At 32.8% G+C, this 12241-nt stretch overlaps 1 protein-coding gene and 1 pseudogene across 1 annotated transcript in view; both read left to right on the forward strand.

Moving 5' to 3' along the window:
* The window catches only part of LOC145291394 (general transcription and DNA repair factor IIH helicase subunit XPD-like), a 105850-nt gene that overhangs the window by 78964 nt on the left and 14645 nt on the right, over nt 1-12241 (forward strand). The window lies entirely within an intron of this gene.
* Nucleotides 3356-3474, forward strand: LOC145291665 (5S ribosomal RNA; annotated as a pseudogene).

The raw sequence follows: 12241 nt of genomic DNA on the forward strand, positions 1-12241 counted from the left end.
GGTGATCAAAAGGCTCCCTTTTCATTAGCTGTTGTACCGAGATGTAGAGGAGGATGTGACACCATTTCCCGAATTACTCCACTTGCTCTTGATCCCTTTCTTCTGTTTAGAAAAGGGCATATGATATGACCAAGGATTGAACTATAGTCTTCTGGCCCATTAGCGAACACTCTTGCTATTTTGTTTGGCAAATGGGCCAGTGTACAACAGCAAGTCTATCATTATAAAGATGGTAGCTAAATGAATTAACATTAAAATTAGAAAATGTCCAACAATAAATTTGCACTTTCCGTTCAGTTAATCTTTTTCAATTTCGATCACAATTTCAGATTTATAAAATGTACCCTTTTACCTTGCTCCTCTCCCAAACTGACCTTCATCCCTCCACACAGTTTCTGTTTACCAGAAACACTATTGTTTATACGTTTTCACAAATATTGTTAAATACTGATTAATTATTCTGAACTGATTATATTTTAATCTGTTATGAAACTCTTTTATTAATCATATATTTTGTTTAATATTTTATATATATTTTTAAGGCATGATCGCCAGTGAAAATGTATTTCTTTATTTTTATTTTCAGACCTTATCACCATTGGAAATGTATCCCAAAATTCTTGATTTTAGACCAGTTACCATGGCAACATTCTCAATGACTTTAGCTCGCCCTTGCATTTTGCCTATTGTAAGTTTCATCCCCACCCTCTTTTTTAAAAACATTTTTTTCTTTTGACACATTTAATGTTCTATATTTTGATAATCAAATGAAAATTTATGATTGAACTTTTGAATGAATGAATTAAGGATGTCTTTTGGCCTGATGAACAGCAGGATATACTATAATCTAGGAAGATTTGACCTTGGAATAGCTGAACAGCAGAATTATTTTATTTAATTATACACTGATACTTTTGGGAAAGGTATGAACCCACACCTTTTTTTTTTCAGTAAAATAAAGATTTGTATTTAACTAATCATATACAATTACTTTTTAATAAGTCATTGTGTTTAGATATTAAATGACCTCAAAAAGTGTTGATGCATTATAAAACTTGAAAACTAAACAAAATTAATGCTGTGACTAAGTTTTCACATTAAATTGATATAATCATTTATTCTGTGTATAACTTGTCATATCAATTCTTTGTCATTTTATGCAGACATGATAATTATCTTGCTCAAAGATGAATCAAGTTCGATTAATGACCATTGGATGTGAAACATCAATACGTGTTCAACATCAGCAAATAGTTCAGTAAAATTGAGGAAAAACTTGAATAATAATTAAAATTTACATTCCTCTTCACTACATTTTCTTGAATGAACTTTGCAATCTAGCAAGATGATGTCACTTATTGTCGACAAGATTGCTAAACTTCTTTTCGGACTAAAAGTGAAACAGACTTTATATATACTGCATAATCGTAATTTTTTTTTATTTACTTCACCAATTTATGTGATTTTTGGAATGTGGCATAGTCGTTCCATGATGTGTACATACATCATAAAGATGTTTTAGTATTTTTGTTTGCTGTTTTTTTAAATAAGTGTTATTCTAAATAAGCACCAACAATTTAGTTAGCATTGCATGAAGTGATAAGGATAGGTTTGAGAGTATATCTTCTGAATAGCAGAAAAAGTCTACTACCTCCAGGTAGCATCTTTTTATAGGGACGCCTGTAAATGCACCCCAATATTCCCATGCAGAATGGTTTTGTGCAATTTTCTCTTTAAAAACAAAAATATTTTTAAACAAAAAACACATTTCTAATCTTGAATGATTCGACTTCTGCACAATAAAAATGTATTCTCTCCTTCTGGTTTGAAACTGTTTGAAAGAAGTTATCAATTTGTATCAAAGAAGATATTCTAAAGTTCTCTCTTTTTTTCTCTGTGTGCACAAGAGCGAAAAAGAGGGACCCACCGAGAAAGGAGATGCATAGAAATCCCTATTGTTAATAGTTTTTTTTTTCTTCTTCCACATATTTCATATATTCTCAATCTCTCTTGTGTTGCACTTGTTAAGATTTCGATATCATCTGGAGATGTATGCAATAGATTGAATAGATTAAAACAAGTGAGAAGTGAGCAAATAATGTGCTAATTTAACTTCTGAATCTATTCAAAACATTTCGATTTTTGAATACCAAAAGCTGCACACATAAACACTCGTAATTACTTTTTATGTAACAAACAATAATTTAAATAAGAGCAATATGTAATTGTATGGTTTATAGCCAGAATTATCCTCCATTCTATAACAAAGGGCAATGTGTAATTATTTGTGTGTGTGTGTGTATATATTTATTTATATATATATATATATATATTACCTGTCGAGTAGCACAATTTATTAATTCATTAATTTGATTTAAAATTAAAAAAGCATTTGTTCAAAAAAAAATTTATTTCATAAATTTAAATAATTTGGGATGAAAAAAATTTTTTTTCATGAAAATGATTAAAAAAATTCAGTTTCGATTCATATAGTTTAAAAGACCAGTTAATAAAAAAAAAAAAAAAACTTTAGTTTGAACCAAATTGAATTTCCAGGGAACCCATTGAAATCACCACTTACACATCTCGGAAATTCATTAAAAACCTTTTGACATTATAAGTGCATTTTATTACTTATTGATTGTTGATCAAATTTAATGGGCCCAAAAATATCGAAGCCATGTAAAAAGATAATTACATTCACATACCGTTTTTTTTTTTTTTTTTCATTTTTCTTAAACTTTTTCTTCTAGGGGATGGGACATCCAACCAGATGTCTGACATTTACCCCTATTTTAGTGAGTCCAACCAAGAGATCTTTTCAGGATTCTAGCCGTCTCTTTCAGTTGGATATAGTAATCAGCATCACAACATCCACTGAAGAGAAACATGAACCAAGAATGCTGCTTTCTGTTAAAATCAAAGCAATGACAATCTTCTGATTATGTATGCATTAACTACGATGAGACGTTGGTGTGAAAAACTCTAAAGTAGTTGTCAACACTGTTCTACGCTTAGACTAACTGTAAAAAAATTTTTCTTACATAAACGTGTAACTCACAATCCATCCTGAAGATCAGATGAACAAAACAGAGTATGGAGAGGAGAAAGTGGACCTTTCAGCACTCATGCAACTCTTCATTTCCTTTAGTCCTTGCATTCCATGAGCAATGTTTTTGACAAAGAGGGGAGAATTGCTGCTTCCTGGGTCCAAATCTATCCATATAAACTTATTGGCAAGTTTTTGACCTTGAAATGTTTTTCTTTTTTAGCTCTTATATTAAGTGGCTTCCTGCTTTGTCTGGAGCGATTTTCATTAAAAAAAGTAATTAGCAAAACAGTCTTCATCTTATATATATACGGCATAATCACGTTGACACACCGGTTCCCGTCAGATCACCGAAGTTAAGCAACGTTGAGCCTGGTCATTACTAAAATGAGTGACTAATTTGGGAAGTCGAGGTGCTGTATGTAGGAGGACGTTGACACCTCCCTGCAAAAAGACCGCTTGTGAATTTCATACTCCCATGAACTTCCTCCTTCGGAGGAAGCCAGTTAAACCCTGAATAGGGTTGGTGCTGACTGCACACTTCATCTTATATGGCAAAGGATCTTGTAATGGAATGGATTGGCTTTCTAAACAAATTTTGGAGCCTGTCCAGAATTCCCTCTTCCTGAAAAAAAAAAAAGAAAGAAAGAAAGAAAAACTGTGTGATACATGTACCCGTGATGAAAAAATATCATGAACCAAAAATCATGTAAATTGATCAAATAGTTTTATTTTTAATAAAGAAAATCTCATTATAGCTAGACTATGAATAACAATCTTGCAACAGCCTTCGGGACAAGATCAAAGTGTAGTATCTGTTCTTCAGATGCTGCACTCAATTTCTTGTTCTCTGTCAGTGGAGGAGAAATCCTTCATGACTGAGACAATTTTTATTTTTGTTCCTTTTCTCCACGTTAAAAAACGACCCTGGTGTCTAACTCCGTCCTGTGGGGAGGCATTGTAAATAGGAACAATCTTGCAACAGGCTGTAGAAACAAGGGAGATAACTTCAAATCGAGATTTTGAAAAGCCATTTTTTAACGTGAAGATAAAATGTGGGAGGCATTGAAAAAACTCAAGATTCACTTAAAAATAATTTTCTTTATGAAAATAAAACTACTTGATCAATTTATGTGATTTTTTTTTTTTTTTTTTGTTCAATATTTTCTTTCCATCTCAGGTTTTCATAGGAATATAATTCTGGACAAGCACCCAAATTTTATTCTTCCAACTTTATCAGGAGGCGTGTTTTAATTTGTCATATTAAATTACAATTTAATAATGCTGGGAAGATTTTATTTAAGGCTAGTAGTAGTAGTAGTAGTAGTAGTAGTAATATCCTGATATCTGGTGCTTATTTTTGATCTTATTGTGTGAAGTGAAATGGATGACCTGAACCATCTTGTGACAGGATTCTAATCTGTTGCTGGTTTGACTCCCAACTATACACTTGGGTGGCATGTTTGCTTATAGCACCTGGTATTGCCAAATGGTTACCATCTAAGTATGGCTAAGCCCAGTGTTATTTAACATTGCCAAGAAGAGAGATTTTGTGAAATGCATGATTCATAAGATGGCACTCAATGGATAGAGTTAAACCTCATAGACATTTTCTGTCCATAACTGTGTGTACATTTTTGTATAAAAATATTCACCTTCATAGAATCTGCAGATCTATTCTGACATGCAAGGTGTGTGCTCACCACTTTTATACTGTTAGAATGTGAAACTTAATAAATCCTCCACCTCTACACAGATTTTGGGTAGAAGAGATAACATCTCTTGGGTAAAACAAATCATTACTAAATTTATAAATAAAATTTCATAATTATTCTATGGCACGTGTAATATTTTCATTTTATCATATTTTAATCTCAAATCATTTTCCATTGGTAATCGTTGTTGATTAAGTTTAATTAAATATTTAGAATAAAAACAGGAAAACTTTAAATAGAACGAATTTTTCCCATATATGTCCAATGCAGTTGAGAAATCTTTAAAAATGTTTTTTTTTTTTTTTTTTTTAGTGAATTGAAACTATTAAAAGTCTGTGAAATATTCTCATGTAATAAGAATATTTTTTTTTTTATCTTTTAGATTGTGAGCAAAGGAAGTGATCAAGTTGCCATGAGTTCAAAATTTGAAACCCGAGAAGACATTGGTACGTTTTATATGTTTGAACCTTGATATTCTGTTCAATTTTAATGAGTAAAAATAAAATAATTATAAAAGAATGTTGATTCCCCAATTTGTTATCAGATACAAAAATGACCCAAGATTTTCAATGAAAATTGTTTGATTCATTTTCTGAATATTTTTGTGTTTTTTAGTGCAATGATGTTAAATTGGTTTTCTAACTGAGACAAGCATTTCTTAAATAATTTTTAAAGCTATATCATGTAGGGTCTACTTTTTAAGTAAGTTGTTTGGAGCTGAAATTTTATCCTCTGATACCTTTCTTTTCAGCCGTGATACGAAGTTACGGCAATCTGTTAGTAGAGTTGGCTCAAGTTGTTCCCGATGGTGTAGTTGGTTTTTTCACGAGTTATACATACATGGTAAGCATCATATGTATTTTTTTAATATTTAAAGTAGATGGCATCAATTTTTTTATTTTAATAAATTTATGTTTTCTTGAAATTGGTAAAAAATGCTTTAATCTTTCTATTCGTTCTTACAAATTTCAAAAATGGATGGATTGTGAAACCTGAGAAGTTGGAGTGGTATTCTGTCCATTCTTATGGCTTCAGAAAATTATGGGTTCACTAAATTGAAGACAAGTTCAAATTCTATAAAGCAGACTACAGTGACTCATTGGTATGACCAGCAGTGTTTCAACATTCTGCATAGAGAAAAAATTTGTTTTATTTTATTTACTCCTTTTACAGGTTAGACACAAGGTTAAGTATGGGTTTGATGAAAGTGTGTCTGTCGAACGAATTGGATTCAAACTTGGTTTTCAGCCTGTTTCGTTATAACCAGTTAACCAGCATCACCCCCAAGATTTATTTTATACTTCCATAAGTTGTTTTGGTGTGGTATGAGTGTCCTGCTGAGTTTGGAAACATTTGACGAAAATTACTGCAACATCAATAAAATGAATGCTAGGGTAGTTTGCAGAGAGTTGTTTACCTTTTTTTTTTCTTTTTTTTTTTTTAAATATAACAATATGATAGTTGTATTGCTCAAGTTTTTAGTAAGTCATTTAAATTCTGAGACATGAAAGATTACTTTGGGGAACAAAGATCTTAATTGTAAGGTATTTTGTTATTCTTCAGTTTGTTGATCTCAGATTTCTATTATTGTGGGCAAATTCAAGTCACAATCTGGATCAGTGTTTCTGATGCAAAACCATGATTAGGTCAGGTCAGGTGGCTTCTCAATCTGTCCAGGTGTTCATCAACATAGTGATAACTTGTCAAGTTCAAGATATAGTCACTGTGCACTTGATAGTAGATGACTTCAGAAGTTTTACAAGAATATCTGACAGCAACTTCCTGCTTCATGCTGGTCACAATTAAGTTTGTGAATTTTGGTATTGTTAGATAGAGAAGAGGGAAATGTTGAGTGTTACCAAAGGTTCTGATTGGTTGGAGAAGGTCATTGTAAGAAAGAGAGGTCATCTTCAAACAGGTTATTTTGCCAAACTTTCATAGTCAGACCCATATAGCAGTCCAGCCAACATTCGAATTAGATTATTTTTGTTTCTATGAATATATTTTGTTTTGTGCTGGGTTCTTAAAATACTTATTCCAGAAAACAAAGAACTTTTATTTTGAAGACTTTTATCTTACTCACTAAATATTCTTATACATTAAAGCAAACTAATCATGTCATGAGTTATTTGAGTTATTTCACTTGACTTCTGCAAAAAAAAAAAAACCAACCTAAAATCATGTCAGTAATACTGGGTAAGCACAACTAATGTTTAAGAATCAAGTAACAGTTAATGTTCAACAATGATGATGTTATGATAAAATCATGTGGTTCCCTGCCAACAACCTCACCAACTCCAATGTTGTATGATATAGATTTCTTTTCTTTCATATCCTCTGGTTCTGGCCATGTCGTCTTTTCTCATGCATTAGTGACTGACTGCCAGGAGAAGTGGGAGTGTTGAACTAGCTCACATAGAGACCGAGTTTGTGAGTTGATGTCAACTCATCTCGATCTGCCAAAGCTCTCCTGACCTGGTCCGAGCCACAATCTGCTTTTGACTGAATCAAACTCGCAACTATCCTCAACTATGTCCAACTGGTAACTGTCCCCAACTGGACTCTCATCAACCGTCGCAGGCCCAGGACTATCTGTAAATTGTTCCCAACTGTCATGAAAACTATTATAAAACTCATTGCCAAGTCTAAAACTAATTCTAAATATATCTCAGGTCTTTTTGTTCACCCAACTCTAACTCACAATCCCATTCAGCTTTCTTTGTTTACCTCGGTGAACAACTTCCTCGCCATTATTTTACTGATAAACCCATTTCCTATACTTTTTTCTTCTAATAAACTTATTTCCTCTTGTCTTTTGTCACACTTCTCTTTCTACTCAACACCCCAACATTTGGCAGAGGAGAGGAGGCACGCCAATAGTATCACAATGTATAGAAATCGCTGATGAAATTTTTTCATCTTCCACCTACTTAATCGTTTCTATGGATTTTTGGTTGCTTTTATATTAATCACCATGCAAGAAGATAACTAAATTGACATTGTGGATGCTTAGTATATCTGTGTTCTATTTATTCCAAGCATCTTACAAACTGAAAGAATTAAAACCAACCAAGAAGTCAACTCTGGTCACTATGTGGAGTTCAGATGAAGTCATTAGACAATCATAAGGGATTATTTAACATTTTCCATTGACTATTTGTTTTGTAACAAATAAATAAAATATCTTTTTTTTGCTTTAAAGATAGTTTCATCAAAATGTGTTTAAAACACATTAAGCACATAAAAATTATTTCCATTTAAATAAATCTAAGAAAATTTTTTTTAATTTTTTCAGGAATCTATTATTGCTGCTTGGTATGAAACGGTGAGTTTATTTATTTTTTTTTTTTCTAAATATTTTGTAACGTTTGGCTAGCAGAGTGGTCATAATAGATACTAACATAGACTTTGTGTTTGACATTTGGATGGTCAATTTAGTGAGGTGCTAAGTCACTTGCAATAATACATCTGCAGAAGATATGAACAGAGTTGTGTGGTCAGAATTGAATTAAGAACACTAGGATTCAATGTTGGATCTCCGAAGAATCAACAGATGGTTTGAATATTGAAAGAATTTTAAATACAAAGTCAGACCTTATTATACTATTCAACTCGGCAACCTGGAGTATGAATCCATATTTTCTCTCGCTTGGTATTGCAAAAAATAATGATGTAGAGTCCCTCATATTGGAGAAGGAAACTTGAAATAACATCTGCAAACAACTTGGTCTATTACATATGATATACCATTTATTATTTGCCTGAGATCCTTTCAGAGGGTTCAATTCATTTTTTTTTAATTAAAAGAAGCGTTCTTCACCAACTCGTATATAGTTATTGATTAAATTTCACAAAAATTAGAGGTATCTGAATTTTCACAAAGGGATTCCACACCCTTTTTGTCTCCTTCGCATAAAACTAAAGTCGTTTGGAAATGAATCTTGTACATACAAATATATAAAACTTCATAAGATGTTTCACTAAGGCATTTTTATTCTATATATTAAGCACACAAAATACACATTAAATATTCTTTGGTTTTAGGATTGAGTTATGTCTTAAAAAAATCTATTGAATTGTGCTAATTAGCTGTATTTTTTGCAATTTATTCAAGTCACAATCGCTTACAAAGTTTGTCTATAACTCTCCCCCTCTCTCACAGTATGTTGTCTGACTCCCGCTGTTCTTATTTTATATACTGTTACTCTCTCTCTTCTGTCATTTTTCCACTCTCTCTGTTTATTAAAGTCAGAGGTAATAAAAATATAAAACAGAAGATTAGAATAATCCATTACAAACAATACGGAATATCACCACAAGTATTGATACTATTTAAATCATATTTGGAGAAAAAGAGGCAAAGTGGGGGGGGGGGGTATAATGAATAGAAAGACTAATTTTGTCATTTCATTATTTAAGATTATAACAAGCTTTAGAAACTCAGTTTTTCCTGATTCATATACTCTAACCTAAGTTCAGTGTATGAACCAATGGGTCAGTCCTTTTTTTCCTAGTACGAGGTGTTTGCGATAAATTTGTCACTTTTTAGCAAGTAAAGAAAAAACATATCTTGGCCAATGATTGATGTAGTCTCAAGATTCAAATACAATTCATTCAAAGAAGCCATTCTGATTGTTGACGATAGTCTTCAGACAAAACCTGGAGTATTTTTTTTTTTTTTTTGTTTAGTCCATGGAAATTAGAACTGTCTGACTCTTCTAACTTTAAGATGACTTGCATGAATTTTACTTTGAACTTTCCAAATTTTAAATTTTGTAAAAAAGTTGTAATATTGCTTGAATTTTACTTTGAAATTTTAAATCTTGAATTTTGTAAAAAGTTGTAATATTTCGAATCAAATCTTTGATCTGTTTATTTTGACTTATTTGTCAATTTTCAATGATTTTTCTTTGCAGGGAATAATTGACAACATTCAAAAATGTAAACTTTTGTTCATCGAAACGCAAGATGCTGCCGAGACGAGTTTGGCTTTATATAATTATCAAAGGGTAATTCCATTTTTGGTATTTCTCATTTAGAATTCTTTCTTTTTTTTTTGATAAAAAAACAATAAACATTTCTAATCTATAGAAAAATAAATTAAAATGATGAAAGACTTTGTTGCTGACTGAATCTACTTTTTTTTGGTTTTCACCATTGAAAATGATTTTTCTTAAAATTAGAGAATACATCCAAAGGTTGCACGGGGTAGCCTCGTAAGTGATGTTAGTAAGCCTTAAATCATTGTAGTTGTTGATTTCTCAACATCCGCTCTCTAAGGTGACTCTACAAGAGATGCTCAGACTTGCAACACTTAAAGCTTTGATGTCAATTTTGTAATGACAAATTTTAACTGTTACTGATTTTTATTATTTTTGTTTCCAATTATGTTCTTTAAACAGATTGAACCAGATATTATTCAGTTTAAAAATCAGATTTACAAGATGTGTGTGTTTTTTTTTTTTTACAAAGAAGGCACCACTTATCAAGGCCTGGAGGCAACTCGAGGATAAGGGTTAATGAGTGTACAGTAGTCAATGGGAAAATATTATAGTAATCATTACTATTAAAAATTTGATAAATTGGATTACTTAAGGGGATGACACATCAAGAACTTGTTCACTGTAGTCAGTTGGAAAGCAGGCAAACGGAAGACAGTTCCACAGGTGTGCAGTTCAAAGAAAAACTTTGTTCATGGAATCTAAGTTTAGGTTAGGCAAAGATAAAGAGTGAGAGAAATTATTGATAGTGGTTTCAGCTAGGCGAGTGTTTTCATGAAAGTCAAGCCAGAGGGGCACCATAGTTTGGAGCTCAGACAAGCATTTGCCATGAAAATAGTGATAAAGCAGAGATAGGCTCGCAACATCTCTTCTGTGGGAAAGAGGTTGAGAAAAAGCCATTCTCCAGTAAGCTACAAAGTCTATTTTGAACTCTGTCAAGGTAGGATAAGATGCTTCTAGCAGCTCCTAACCAGATATGGCAAAAGTACTCCATCCTTGGATGTACTTGGCTCTTATACAGGTAGAGAATTGCATCAGCAGTGAGATATCTACGGGAGCAGTAGAACGATCCATCCATTTTCTAGCAACCTTGGCAGCAGATTTGATATACATGTTCAATCTCAGATCAGGAGTAAAGGTCAGACCCAGAAGCTTGTCAAAACATGGAGCCTCCTCAAGATGAGAGCCATTCATTTTAATTGATGCCAGACAGGGATCAAAGCGTTAATGATGTAAAGATAGAAGCTTGGTTTTAGATGCATTAAAATTAACTAGGCACCTCTTTCCCCACTGTACCATGTGATCAAGATCAGAGGAGAGCCAAAAACTTGAAATTTGGCCTTGGATGAATTTAATAAGGGCCAGTGGAATGCAGCATGAAAAAACGAAATTCTTATCTAAAGTTTTTGTAAATAAAAACAAATGCCAGCCAAGGAAGAAGTCAGTCAAAGAAGACGGCACCGAGATGACCAGTTGTCATTTTGTGTCACCCACAACACTCCACCATGCCCCATCTCTCTCTCTCTCTCTCTCTCTCTCTCTCTCTCTCTCTCTCCATAGCACAATGAGAAAGAATTGAAAATAAAATAAATTGTCACTCGTTTTTTTTTTTTTTTTTGTGAAACAATAATTGTCTTATATACGTCAAGAACTTGGAACTCTATTTAACTGATTAAATAGACGGCACAGTTAAAACCCAAAGAACTACAGCATAACTTAACCCCACCAACCCTCCATATTTCCTCCTGTGTCTGAAAACACGCTATGTGACATACAAATATCTGTGGGTGATGTTGCAAAAATCTTGATTCCAGTAAAACAACTGGCCCTGGTTGCATTCGTATTATAGTGCTCAAAAAGCTTCAACCAGAACTAGCTTCCATACTTACAAAACTGTTGAAGTGTTGTCTTTAGGAGAATTGCTTCCCAACACCCTGAAAAATCTCATCAGCATGTCCCATATTTAAAAATTCAGGTGATAGGTCATTTCTCTCTCAATACAGACCAATCAGTCTCGTGTGCATCATAAGTAAGTTGCTGGAATCTGTGTTAAATAGAGAAGTAGTCAACCACCGCAGCAAAAATAATCTTAGTGACATGCAATATGGTTTCCATTCTGCTAAATCTACAGTAGATGTGCTAACATTTATATCTCATAGGATTAGCAAATCTCTTGATGGAAGCTTTCTTTCTAGGGCGATTGCTCTTGACATATCAAAGGCCTTTGATAGAAATTTTGTGGAGTAGGCCGTTGTCTACTCCACAAAATCTCCAACTACGGTATAGCTGTAAGTGTCTTTTTAATTATTAAATTGTTTCTCTCTGATACGTCCATAAGAGTAGTGATTGAAAGGTAAAAATCAGAAGCTCACAGTATTAATGCTGGAGTCCCCCAGGGACCCATCCTGGGCCCAATTTTCTTCCTGATCTACATCAATAATCTCCCAAATCACATTGTAAGATCATTTGTTGACATT

This window comes from Euprymna scolopes, chromosome 12 (assembly GCF_053919585.1).
Source record: "Euprymna scolopes isolate OS-2025 chromosome 12, ASM5391958v1, whole genome shotgun sequence".
NCBI lineage: Eukaryota > Metazoa > Mollusca > Cephalopoda > Sepiida > Sepiolidae > Euprymna > Euprymna scolopes.